This window comes from Homalodisca vitripennis, unplaced genomic scaffold, assembly GCF_021130785.1.
Source record: "Homalodisca vitripennis isolate AUS2020 unplaced genomic scaffold, UT_GWSS_2.1 ScUCBcl_5936;HRSCAF=12913, whole genome shotgun sequence".
NCBI lineage: Eukaryota > Metazoa > Arthropoda > Insecta > Hemiptera > Cicadellidae > Homalodisca > Homalodisca vitripennis.
Window position 1 is genome coordinate 26361 of NW_025782078.1, and position 14284 is coordinate 40644.

The following is a 14284-nucleotide window of genomic DNA, read 5'->3' on the forward strand; positions in this document are numbered from 1 at the left end:
CAAAGAAGCCTACTTCTGTCAGAAGACAACCAAGATGGGTTTTATATTAAACTGGACTTTAAAATTCTTGCTGACAGCTTCAAAGGTAGTCTTCGGAGTCAAATTCTGACCATCTTAACTCTTAGAACAATTTCTAAGTAGATGAATACTGTCCATGTTAAATTTCAGTATAATCGGTGGAATAGTTTATGCACGCAAAACAAACGAACAAAGGCACTCCCGCATTTATAATATTTTTAGGATTATTGAATTATCTTGTTAAACATACAGGTATGATCAGTACAGTAATAGTAATATTACAAAACGAGGTGTTTATATTTCAATACATTTGAATGTTGTGTATTTGTTTAGAAAAACGTAGAGACGTCATAAAACTTTAATTTACTTTTTAGTTTAATAGGATATTATATTTTTATATGCTGTATTCATCCAACTGCTTGTCCCTCAGGTTTAATCACACTTATTTCTCAAGCCAAAGATGATTAATAACTATGTACTCGATACACGTAAAAAACGCAATGTGAGTGGTTTATAGTTTTTTTTTTAGTTTAAGTTATATTTATATTACTATATATTGTTTCTTAAAAACAGTATTAACAAAAACTAAAACCACCTTAATACACGCTCTTAGGATTTGTTAAGTATCTTTAGGTAATGTTGCCATTTTAATAACTTCTGAATAATACTATACTAATACAATATTTTTCTTCTAAATATGTACTATTGAATATTATAGCCCATTTATCCCAATAACTGTTTCTTAATTGCGGATTTTTAGGTCCGAATAGTAAACTTATAATAACATTTAACAGGCAATCAAAATCTCCAGTCTAAAATTATAAAGTATTTATGTTTTATAAGTTTATGTTTTTTACTCATCTTCTATAGTTCACAAGAGTATTCGTTTTAAAATAACTTGTGGCACTTTGTAATTATATGAATGGCAGTGATTGTATATCCATAACCTACTGTATATTAGTAATTCAATAAAGTAGTTACGATATCGATAAATGCGTTCTTCTACGAATAAATCAGCTAATACTGCCCATTGAGATCTAATATTTGAGATTAATTATATAATCTGTGAATCCCATGATTAAGATTGTGAATCCCCACCGCGATCACGGTTACGTTCACCATAAAATGTACAGAATGGCTGTAAGTGTTGCCAATCTCAATACGACGGAATATTAGAATGACGACATTTAACTAATCAATAGCAAATTAGTCTTCATTCAAAACTATAAAAAAATGGTGGATTTAGTATTACGTAGTATTTTATAACTTGTCTTTATTTGATTAACATAAATAAACGATGACACCGTCGTCATATAAATTACATTAAAAGTGCAGCAAAAACTATTTGTGGAGGTTATGTTGGTACACACGATAAGCTCTGCATATAAGCTGTACTGAAATCTCCGCCAACCACTCACTCCTTCGTTGTGTGTACATTATCGAACTAGTGCTGAACTAACAATCGCTATGGATAACGTATCCAGGAAAGAGGCCCATCAAGCAATTGACAAGGCAGGAGAAACGATAGGAAAGGTCCCCGGAGGAAGAGAGGTCATGGGATTTGGGCAGAAAAGGACCTGATAAGGGCGGCCTTGCTGCAAAGGCCCAGGAACATGTTGGGGACGTCCAAAAGGGCACAACATTTGCGCATTTGCAGAGAGACGCCATGAAGAAGTAGAGGTAAGTCGATTTATTTCTGATTCAATGTATGGTAAATTTAATTTATTTTAGTTAATGTACAAGATATACTTCCAGAGGCTAACAGTATATTTCACATGAATGTTAGTTATAAAAATGTTCATTGTTCATCATTTGAATTTCAATTGCATTATAAAACAAGATGTCAAAATAACACAAACTACAGTTAATTAAATTGTTTTTGTGAGATTCTGTGTACAGAGATTTGTTAATAGGTTAAGATTATTGATTGTTTTAAAACATCTATAGTTCCCACCATTTGTTATATCCAAGATTATAATATATAAATATTTTTTGAGCAGAAAACTGGATAATCATAATTTTTAGTTTGACAAAATAATCAACTATAGGAACAAATATACTATTGTGTTTATTATATATTACTCAAACCCCTTTGTGATTTAACAAAAAATACTTATAAGTTTATACTGTATTGTATTATACAGTAACACTAAACATTAAATATGTACCTGTATGCTACTTCTTCAAAAATCTCTGCTCTGGAAAAACACAACTTGTATTTTTCAAAAGTTATTAGTAAATTCAGATTTAGAAGGAAAAATTCTACAATTTCATTCCTAATTCAAGTACAATACCTATGTTAAATATTGGCCATAATCGAATTTTAAGTCTTTAATAGTCACAACACTCAAAACTAAAGGAATGTGATATCCAATTAAATAAATACATTTTAAATGTTATATATCATTATAGTATAAATTTATATCAATAACATAGAAAACTCTTTGATATGTGTGTATTTTTTGGCCTTGTTCAAAATTTAGACTACCAAAATCTTAGTGCAATTTCAGATTTAAGTGGAAATGAACATTAATTTGGTTTGGGTACCCTATTAAAAAAAGTAAAATATTGTGTTTCAAAAAATTAAAATCGTTTATATGTTGTATTAGATGAACTATATTTTTGTACTTTTGCCTCCTTCAACACAAATTATGACTTCACAAAAACATTCTACTTTCAGAGAAGGGGGAAAATAATCTTTTTGGATATTCTACTAATGTACATTATAGAAAATTTCAATGCTTTAAAAAATATTGAGTATTTAGTTTTATTTTCTAAAAACTACAACTTACAATATTTTTTAAAAGGTAAAATATTTTCAGATTAAAGAAGAAAGAGAGTTTAGATGTATTGAATTGAATTTTGGTTGAGTAAATTCAGGTGTTTTAAGAGTTAGACATAATTTTAACACATTTATCGCTGATGCTATATTTGGTGGCATTTAAACAAATACTTGTGTAATATCAAATTTAATACTTACTCTACTTACCAATCTTAAGTGTTTTTAGAATATTATTAATGATAGTTTAAAAATATTAGTTTGTTGAAACTTTATGTTTTTCCAGTGACACTTGTTTTTGAAGGGCAAATATTTTTCATACTGTACATAAGAAATAGTCATATGTTTTTATTAACTTTAACCAAGTGTGTGTGTGTGTGTACGCGTGTGCACACATACGCATGCGCGATGTGACAAAAACTGCATTGGCTCTTTTGAGACCTTATCTACAGATAAAACCAAACATTTGAGTGATATGTGTTCAGTTTGCAAAAACTGATCAAATTAAATGTATAATAATTTTTTTGGAATACTGTAAGATGTTTTCCATACAACTGCTCCATGGAGTTCCACAAAAATAATAGTGAAAATTCATAACTAATTTCCTAACTTAATACATAGACAAATATTTATACTATGAGAAATCAAAGTTTTATCACTTATTAAATCATTTTTAATAAATAGGCTAAAAACAACAGTTGTACCCAATTATTTAAATACTTAACTGATTGGAATGAAATCACATTACAATATATGTAAATAATCTACCTAGGCCTTAGTTATATTGCAAAAACAGTTTTCATTTCATGCTGATCATACATATGATCTAATTACAGAAAATTTTAAATTAAATGGAAAGGCCACATTGATTATTTAACTAATAAATTAAGTTCTTGAAAATTGTCATTCAAATCCAGTTGGAATTTTACATAGAAAAACCACAGTAATTATTTAACTAATAAATTAAGTTCTTGAAATTGTCCTTTAAATCCAGTTAGAATTTTAAATGGAAAGGCCACATTGATTTATTTAACTCAGAAGTTCTCAAAGCCAAGCGTATTACAGACCCCACCTAAAAACCTACATTCTTCCAGGACCCCAACCTATATAAAACTCAATTATGCTAGTTATTCTTAGTTTTGTCCATACAATAATACACACATAAATAGTTCTATTTGTTTTTTAATTTGATTAAGTATAAAATATTTTTGAAAATAGTATATATTCATTTTTTTATATGAATATACTTAGCACGAAAATATATCATTGATAAGTACACACTTGCATACTTTCACAGTCATAAAATTTAGTTCAAATTAAAAGTTCAACACTGTTCTTTTTACCAATTTAAATTCAGAAATAACAATTCAGATCTCATATCCAGAGTGACAGGATATTCTTGACGGATGTAGGGGTCGCTTCCTGTCAAGATACATGAGGAAGAATTCAGGGCACTAATCTCAAGTCATGTTTTCTCGGAAGAAGGGGAAGTCAGCTCCGAACCAGCCTCTCCAGTCAAAGCAGGCAGGAGGTGGCACTCCCTTATGTCTAGGCTAGTAAGAACCTTTGATGAAAACCCCAACAACACCCAACAGTCATTTCCCATAGTAGACTAGACCTATTGAATTACCCTTGCACCCCAGAATCTTGACATTGCTTCCCAGTGATGTTCCGCTTCCTGGATATCCAAAAGGTTGCCCAGATTTAAGTGACAAATCAGTTTTTGATGTGCCCAGTGTAGGTTCAACTGGAAGGTATAAACCAGCCAGAAGTGACCCCTGCTGGGTAAACTTTTTATGTTACAAAGCGCAGAGAAAATGTTTGTTCGCACAAACATGTAGTATAAAAAGGGACAAGATGATTCAGGGCTTTATTTACTAAAATCTGTGATTTCCAACGGGTAAGAAACCAAAATGACACAAATTATCTTCTTTTTTGAAGAGTATATCCCAAGCCCTTCTGCGAGATAAATCTACCAATTGATATTGTTAATTTTCAGAGGGTCCGTAAGGCTGGTAACATCTTGTTGTTTGAAAGGGTGTATTATCCTGCAATTGTTTGCACAGGTGCAGGAATATACTTGCTAAGTCGGTCATATGTTCGAAAATCATGTTTTGAACCTCAACAGGTAGACTTTCTTCGGATTTGGTTAGAAACTGTTGTAACAGTCAGTGATGTGTAAAAATTTGTGTCATCTAGATGGGCCCACAGCTTCAGTTTATCAATCATTGCTTCGATTTTGTTTTCTACTACGAATATTTTATTATCAGGTTCTTATAAACATCAAGTTAAAAACATTTTTAAAAAAACATTTAAACAGTTTAAATGTGGAAATAAATTTGCCCAAGTACGCATTTTTGCAGAAACACGAAAGCCGTGATCTTTTTATTAACTTTACGTGTTTTTTATTTTTTTAAAATATTCTTAATTCATCAGCTAGTTTTAAAAAAATGTGTGAGAACCTTTCCTCGAGAAAGTCAGTGAACCTATGTGTGTTTAAACAAGAGTTCATGCTGCTCACTTCCCATTTCTTGACATAGCTGGGAGAAAATTGCGAGGGTTTAAGGGCCGTGACTTTGAAGTTGACAACTTTTATGAGTTTGTCAAATAGTTTTAAGCTCAGTTGACAGATTTTTCACTTCCAGCACTTCTCTATGTATTTTAACAGTGTGTCCACTTGACGATTGACGCTACTTGCATCACCTGGGCTATTAATGCAGTTCCATGACCCACTGTAGCTCCTGCTCCATCAGTAGCTAATATCCTACAGATGAAGCTAATTGGGGCACGTAACATTTCTGACATATTGTCAACCCTTCTCTTCACTGAGTTGTTTGATATTGAAATCTACTTTTATTCCTTTGACCGCAGCCTCACCTAACATTATGCTGCACATAATTTTGGCAGCAGGATAATGTTATAAGGCTCCTACATTATAAGGCTTTTCCGACTTAATCTACAGAGAAACAGCATATGGTGCCATTGTGGCCTTTTCATTTTGTAGTGCCTGTTGCAATTTTTTCAATTTTAATTTAGACTTTTCCATTTCATTATTTTTTTCGTTTTAAAAAATTATATTGACCTACCCGAAAACTCTTGAGTGTTTTTGTTATTAAATGCCTACACAACTTAGCATGTTTCATTAGAAAGAAGTTGGTACCACAAAACACATTGCGGTTTTTGTTTAATATCTTTACCCGCTTGCACAAAAACCCAAATTTAAATAAATAATCATCACAATACTGATCAAGGACACAGTTGCAGCCTAATCCTGCCTGTGCTAAATTGTGATTGACCAATACAAGTATGGGCTTTTAGTGTGGTTATGTACTCTTAATTGCCAACTCATACTTGATTTGGTAAAATGTTATTATTCTGAGTACCATGTATTCTTCTCCATAATTTTCAGGCTAGCTCTGAGAACTACCACACTTTGAGTAACTCTGATTTAACTAATCAATTAAGTATTTGCAGATTGTCATTTAAGATTTTAGTACATTCAGCCCTATAGAAATCTGTAATCCTACAATTCTTACATCCAGTCAGTTCTAAAATATGGCATTGTAGTCTGGGGTTTGTTTCCTGATTTCAATTCAAAAACATTAATACATATTATAGCAAAAGCTGGTTTTAGATCAAGCTGTAGAATAGATTTTATCAGAAGAAAATTCTTTTCTTGCTCTGTTTATACATTCTTGAGATACTGAAATCGACTAATAAATTTGTTACATTAAAACAATTTTGTTATGATCATACCTATTGTACATGTAACATATTTTCTTTAAAATCCTTCCTAAATCTATTATAAACATATCTCACAACAATTTATTAACACAATCAGAGGATTCTTACTAGACAGGGCTTACTACACTCTACATGAAATTTTAAGTGACAATTTAATAACGTTAAGGCTTTCAAAAAATACCATTTAAAAGATATTTTAACGTTAATATTTATTGTTATCTTGTATATTGATTGTTTTTATTGATATTTTGATACTTGTTATTTATGTCATTTCGTTTTTTTTTTTCCGTGTGCTCTAAAATAGCATGTAAGAAATGTTTTAGAATTAGTGATCTAGTAATTATTGCTGTAACATTAGTTGTCTTATGTATATGAAGATGGACATGTTTCGTGTAAATTATAACTATTGTCAAATGTAATTATCTAAAAAGATTTTAGAGGATTACTAACTAAAACTATTCAGTATATGTGTAATGGAGCAAATGGATAATTACTTGGAGGGGATTGACGAATGAATGGAGGTTTAGAGGCTAGAAAACTAAAGGGTTTAGAGGTAACAAACTGAAGGGTTTAGAGACTACAAACTGAAGGGTTTAGAGGCAACAAACTCTACAAACTGAGGGGGTTTAGAGGCTACAAACTTAAGGGTTTAGAGGCTGGAAACAGGTTTAGAGGCTACAAAATACCCCAATATTAGGATTAATGGTCTCCTCCGGACAATTGTTGCTTTTGTATTAGTTCCTTAGTTCACCGTCAGAGTGTATTAGCAATTAAACAGCACTTCTGTAGATTTGTAGTAGTTCAAGTAAACACTACTAGAGGCCAATGTGTATGATCTTACAGCTGCCAGGTATCGTTTAGTGAAGCAGCCGTTTGGAAATGAGACAAGATGAGCATGGCAGTTCAAGACAAAACCCACGACTGGTCACCCATGTTAACATAGGTGTGACAGACAAGGGATTAAATATTCATAAACGAACTAAAGGAAAGGCAATAGTATTTTCATTACATGCTACACCTTCACAAAAATTATTTTAAACCTTTTGGCATCAGACCTAAATTTTTCTTTTTGCCTGAGTAATACCAGTGACTGTTACCCAGGGTTACTCAAGAATACCGGACTCAGGCTGCCGTGGACTATTTTCAATTTTTACCTGTATCTCCTTTTTGTAATAAAATTATTGACTAAAAACGATGTACATAAATAGACGATATAACAGTAAATATAATTGTTTATAAAACAAATGTGAAAATTAAGAGTAATAATAAATAATGTATTTACCAAAACTTAAAAATTTGAGTAGAAAGATAATTCCAGATGAAAAATGTTTTGTTTCACTAAACATTATAGATAAAACTGTACACAATCACACATTTTTATTGGTTTTATAATCATAATACAGTTTTTATGACACATTTTAGTGTATTTATAACTAAAAATTTCAGTGGAAATCAGTATTTCCAATATATAGTGGATATACTGCTAATAAACACAATTAATTTAATTAAACCGTAAATAATATGAAATAAAATTTGGATTGTCCTGATATCTGCACGTTAGTATTTTTAAAAAGTTACAAGCATGTCCTAATATCAGAGTATTTCTCGGCATTTCTCACTTGTCCGAATATCGACATTGGTACCCAAACACTCTATTCACACACATGGACGGACGGAAAGAATCTGGATGTCCATTTTCTTTCAGTGGCACTAAGAACTGTATTGGACCTTGCACACAAAATGAACATGGCACGGTACCGGTCGCTGTGCCAGGTAGCAGCCAGCCACTGCCACTACAACCAACCAGCACCTTACCGTCCCCACCACAAATGTATTATAATCTTGATAGTTATCGAAATTGTAATATTCTTTATGTCTTAAAAATGTTTTCTTATGTGTTAATGCAATTAATGAATCTGTATATGTTGCAGGTGGTGTAACGTGTAGCAGTGTTCAGTTACATTGATATTCCATAATATTATAATCTTTGTTCCACAAAAATGATAATGTATTCTATTTTTATCTTTAAAATATTTTCATGAACACTGTGCACTTCTCATGTAGTAAAATCTGATGTTTTAAAATAATTGTTTCATTGATTATCCTTACATTCCTCGGACAAGGACGAAGCCAGCGAGGGGGTTCAAAGGGTCCGGACCCACTACGAAAAAATATCAGTTGTCTGGACTCCCCCAAAACTTTCTCCTGGCTACGGTCTTGTCCTCGGATATTTAATATAATAGTCCAGGAGCGGAGAGCTAACTTTTTATTTTACTTGGGTTTTCTTGATATTGATAAAGGAGATTTACTAAGAAATGAAACAATCATCATGCTAATGTTGGTAGATGTCGAAATAGGAGAGCATCAACACAGTGAAAATATGAAATTATTTGTCAGGCCATATTATATTTAGCTCATGCTTAAAACCAACCGTCAGACATGTAAATATATATTTAAATTGCATCAGCTAACCATATACAGACCCTTGAGGTGGTGAAGTTTCGGTCGCTTCATCTAATTATTTGATGGTGATATAACTATTATTTACATGTCTGATATTCGGTTTTAAGTGTACTATTTTGTCTGGCAGAACAATCTAATGGCCTTCCAAACCTATGACACTAAATGTCATTAGCAATTACAAAAACTCACTGTAGGATGGTACATTTTAGGATAAAAGTTATACAGCACTGTAGGCTAAATTGTGAGTAAAAAGAAATGTAATATAATCTTAGCTCATAAAATAAGCTGTTCAGTGTCTAATATAAAACTGTGCAGTATTTTCAGCAAGTGTGAACTCGGGGAGCAAATAATATAACTATATACAAATACGAAATTGATCTAAGATAGCAAAATGCGTTTGCATACACCCTCTTTTGTCTGGCAACTGGAAACTCATTTTCAATTGGGTCCTGATTTATTCTTCCAGCCAAAAGGTACTTTGCTCCATCTGCTTTGAGATCTTCCTACAGTAGTCTAGTAGCCACCAGTGAATGTTCGATTTTCTTCATACAAGGGTGTCTTCTTTCATAATTTACCATCTTTAGAAACTTTACCCATTTAATATCCTTGATCGAAGTAAAAAGCGGCGTCCGAAGATGGTTGTTGGTTGATCAAGAAATGGCACATTTGTATTGGTTAGGGTGGAACAGTTTATTTCTATTCATGACGTCGAATAAATTATTCATCTGCTGTATCGAGCACAGATGATGGCAGCTCTCCTGTTTCAATTGCAGTTCGCATAGCTGCACTTACGGACAGATTTAACACTTGTGTTGCCAACTTCATGGACATTTTCTCAAAACTATTTGGCCTGATGTGTTTTTCAGTCAGTTTAGTGGCTCTAGTCTAGGTGGCTTTACTGTTGATGTTGTACAACATTTTCAAGATAAGCCAGTCAGCAACACCAATACTGGATTCTTCTGTTACAAAAATATTTGGCCTGATGTGTTTTTCAGTCAGTTTAGTGGCTCTAGTCTAGGTGGCTTTACTGTTGATGTTGTACAACATTTTCAAGATAAGCCAGTCAGCAACACCAATACTGGATTCTTCTGTTACAAAAATATTTGGCCTGATGTGTTTTTCAGTCAGTTTAGTGGCTCTAGTCTAGGTGGCTTTACTGTTGATGTTGTACAACATTTTCAAGATAAGCCAGTCAGCAACACCAATACTGGATTCTTCTGTTACAAAACTATTTGGCCTGATGTGTTTTTCAGTCAGTTTAGTGGCTCTAGACTTGGTGGCTTTACTGTTGATGTTGTACAACATTTTCAAGATAAGCCAGTCAGCAACACCAATACTGGATTCTTCTGTTACAAAACTATTTGGCCTGATGTGTTTTTCAGTCAGTTTAGTGGCTCTAGTCTAGGTGGCTTTACTGTTGATGTTGTACAACATTTTCAAGATAAGCCAGTCAGCAACACCAATACTGGATTCTTCTGTAACAAAACTATTTGGCCTGATGTGTGTTTCAGTCAGTTTAGTGGCTCTAGACTTGGTGGCTTTACTGTTGATGTTGTACAACATTTTCCAAGATAAGCCAGTCAGCAACACCAATACTGGATTCTTCTGTTACAAAACTTTTCAGGTTATTAGTTTCCTGAAAACCCACTTCAAAATTACGCTGTTACAAAAAAAAAATATATATATATATAAAGTAGATATGAATATGCCGGTTCTAGACCACTTTTGGGACAGACAGAAAATCAATGTAAAATACTGTCCATTGAACCATAAACAAATCTAATAAAATCTAACAGGAAAGCACGAATGTTAAATAACCGAATCTTTAGCTGTTTTACTGTTCAATGTTTGCTTCTACATTTATAAGCTGTTTTAATGAAAAAATCAAAAAAATCTTAATAAAAAATCTTTATTCTACAAAGTTAATTGTAACACAGTCTTTATCTTTAATAGTCTTCTTTCCAGTAACAACCAAGTGTAATTTTTCATTTTTGTTTAATTCTTTAATCTTTTTCTCATCCAAAACAGTCAAAAATCTGTTCGGCAAGTGTACTTTACAATCTTCCAACTCGGCAATTATTGTAAACCCGAATTTATCTTTCATTTTCTCCAAATTCAAGATTCTATATCTCTTTTTTTCTTCCAATTCCACTAATTTCTTATATTCTTTGAATCTTAGTTCACCAACCTTATTCAACTCTTGTAACAGCGCTGCCATTTATTATAGAAAAATCTTTTAACTAAATTTAGTTAAAAGATTTTTCTATAACAAATAGAACAATCTGAAAACATTTGACCAGAAATTGTGCTGATTTGTGTCAAAAATCACTACTTCTCAAAATTTAATTTTACAAATTTTTGCTCTTTAAATAGAACAATCTGAAAACATTTGACCAGAAATTGTGCTGATTTGTGTCAAGTTGTCACAAAAATCACCACTTCTCAAAATTTTAGTTTACAAATTTTTGCTCTTTAAATATGGAGCGGAAAAAGATAGAGTGCCCGTACTGCAAAAAAAGACATTTTTGAACATCACTATACTCGTCATTACAATTCGAAAAATCATTTGAAGAACAAAGAAATTTATAATAAAGAATTGAATTATTTAAGACAATGGGCTAAGGAGAATCAGATCGATGGTCACGAGAAGATGTACAATATAGAAAAATTGCGTGAATTAAAGAAAAACTTTAAGGAAGATAAAAAAGATCTCAATCTATTTAATGATGAAAAAATTCAATCAATCGCTGAAAAATTGTCCTTAGAAACAAACGATAAAACTAAGTCTGAAATGATCGAAGAAATTGACAAAACTCTTAACGAAAAACCTAAAAATATCATTGATGTAGAAGTTTTATCCTCAATACACGGTCTTTTCAAGCAATACATTTTAACGAATTTAAACGAAAATTTCATGTCAATTTACAAATATCTATCAATTATGAGGCCAGAGATTAAAAGTTTAATAGAAACATTTCAAGAAACCGTTAAAAATATGAAAGGTTATTTATCTTTAGAATGCGAATACGAACGAACTTTAGTGAACGGTGAAACACAAACTTGTCCAATGTACTTTACTATAAAAGCAGACGAAATCTTCGACGTAAACGACTTTATTACTAAGCAATTTAATAAATTAACACATCGAGAACAGACAAATCATCCAAATAAGGGCTCTGGTTGGACATTAAAACGTTGTAAACAACTGATTTTGAGCCTTAATAAACATGAATTTATGAACGCAGGATCATATATCGATTTACCAAAGGAAATCAAAGATAAAAAAGCTTGTGTAAATATCAAAAATAAAGATGATTATTGCTTTATTTACTCTATCCGATGCGCTATTGAAAAACCCGAGACTCATGTTGACAGAGCAAAACAATACGAAAAATTCGTGAACGATGAGATATTTTCTGGATTCGACTATCCTATGTCTTTAAAAGATATACAATTATTTGAAAAACGAAGCAGCAAAGCAAAGTACAAGTATCCGAAAATGTCTGTAAATGTCTATACTTTTGATGAAAAACTACACATAGTACCGTTGCAAATTTCAGAAGTTTATGACGCCAAGTTAGAAGTTGATTTATTGTATGTTAAACAAGATGATAAATCCCATTATGTTTTGATAACAGATTTAAGTAGATTAGCGAGTTCACAGATATCAAAAAATGCTCACAAGACGTTCTTGTGTCGAAGATGTTTAAGCCATTTCTACAAATATAGTGCTTTATCAGATCATTTAGAAATTTGTAAGCAACATGAAGTTTGCAAGCCAATTATGCCGTTTCCGGGTCAAACAACTAAATTTACTAATTATCAAAAGAAATTTAGCCATCCGTACGTTATTTATATGGATTTTGAAAGCATATTAGAGAAGATTCCCACATGCAAAAACAATCCGCAAAAATCGACTACAACCAAGATTCAGAAGCATATTCCTTATGGTTTTACTCTATATTTAGTGTCTAATGTGACCAATCGTATGTACAAGCCGATATGTTATCGAGCAAAAAATGAAGAAGAGTTGCCGAACGTTCCTGCAAAATTGTTTGAAGAACTCAATAAATTATCGAAGTACATAGCTAAAAAATATAATTCAAAGAACATGAAGCCCATGAAATTGACTGACGAAGAAGAAATTTCGTATCAAAATTCAAATCTTTGCCACATTTGTGAAGAAATATCGTATCAAGACACTGAAAAAACTTTAGGGTTTTTACCAGATAATTGGAGTTCTGCTTATGATGCATTCAAAAAATGCAGAGATCACTGTCATTTGACTGGAAAATTTCGAGGTGCAGCTCATAGAATTTGTAATCTGAATTTGAAATTTCCTCAGAATATTCCCGTTTTCTGTCACAATATGTCTAATTACGATACGCATTTGTACATAAAAGAATTGGCAAAACAATACGGTAATGTTGATTTGATTGCAAACACCGATGAACGATATATAAATTACTCTGTAAATTCTGGATATGGCTATGAATTCGAAGGTGATAAGCCAAGAAAATTCATCAAGTTTTCGTTTGTAGACACGTTCAGATTCATGGCCTCGTCTATAGAAAAGTTAGCTAAAAATCTAAAGAGAGAAGACTTCAAACATACAAATCATTTTATACAAGATGGACTGAATGAGATAATAGAAAGACAGCCAAATGACGACGACGAGATTTTTAAAATTCTATCTGGAAAAGGAATATTTCCCTATGAATTTATCGACAGTATTGAAAAACTTGATTACACAGAAGAATTGAGAATTCAAGATTTCTATTCACTTTTGACAGATGAGAGCATATCTGAGAAAGATTTTCAACACTACTTAAATGTTTGGAACAAATTAAAAGAGAAAAATCTTGGAAATTACTCTGATTTGTACAATATCCAAGATGTTTTATTGCTTGCTGATATATTCGAAAATTTCAGAAACATTTGCCTTAATTGTTATAAACTCGATCCGGCACACTATCTAACAGCTCCCAGTCTCGCATGGGACGCAATGTTAAAATTAACGAAAATTGAGCTTCAAATAGGTAAGAAAGGAGGGTTACTATACTACTTTTCAACTACTTTAAAAGAAATCACATTTTTTGCAAAAATTATTGCGAAAACTCTTAAATATAGCACATTTCCCCTGAAAACTTTGTGTTTTTTGTTTAAAATTTTAGGCAAAAGATTTCAACTACTTTTACTTTCTAGACATTTTTAAGTAAATTTAGAGCTTTTTAAGTAAATATTTTAGAAAAAACAAAAATCCTAATTAAAAATTTTTGC

The 14284-nt window shown here is 31.8% G+C and overlaps 1 long non-coding RNA gene across 1 annotated transcript; it reads left to right on the forward strand.

Moving 5' to 3' along the window:
• Window positions 1-1081: 1081 nt before the first annotated feature.
• LOC124373593 lies at window positions 1082-8625 on the forward strand. Its single transcript, XR_006923453.1, has 2 exons — window positions 1082-1698; window positions 8473-8625. It is a non-coding gene; the product is annotated as an uncharacterized LOC124373593 (long non-coding RNA).
• The last annotated feature ends 5659 nt before the right edge of the window (window positions 8626-14284 follow it).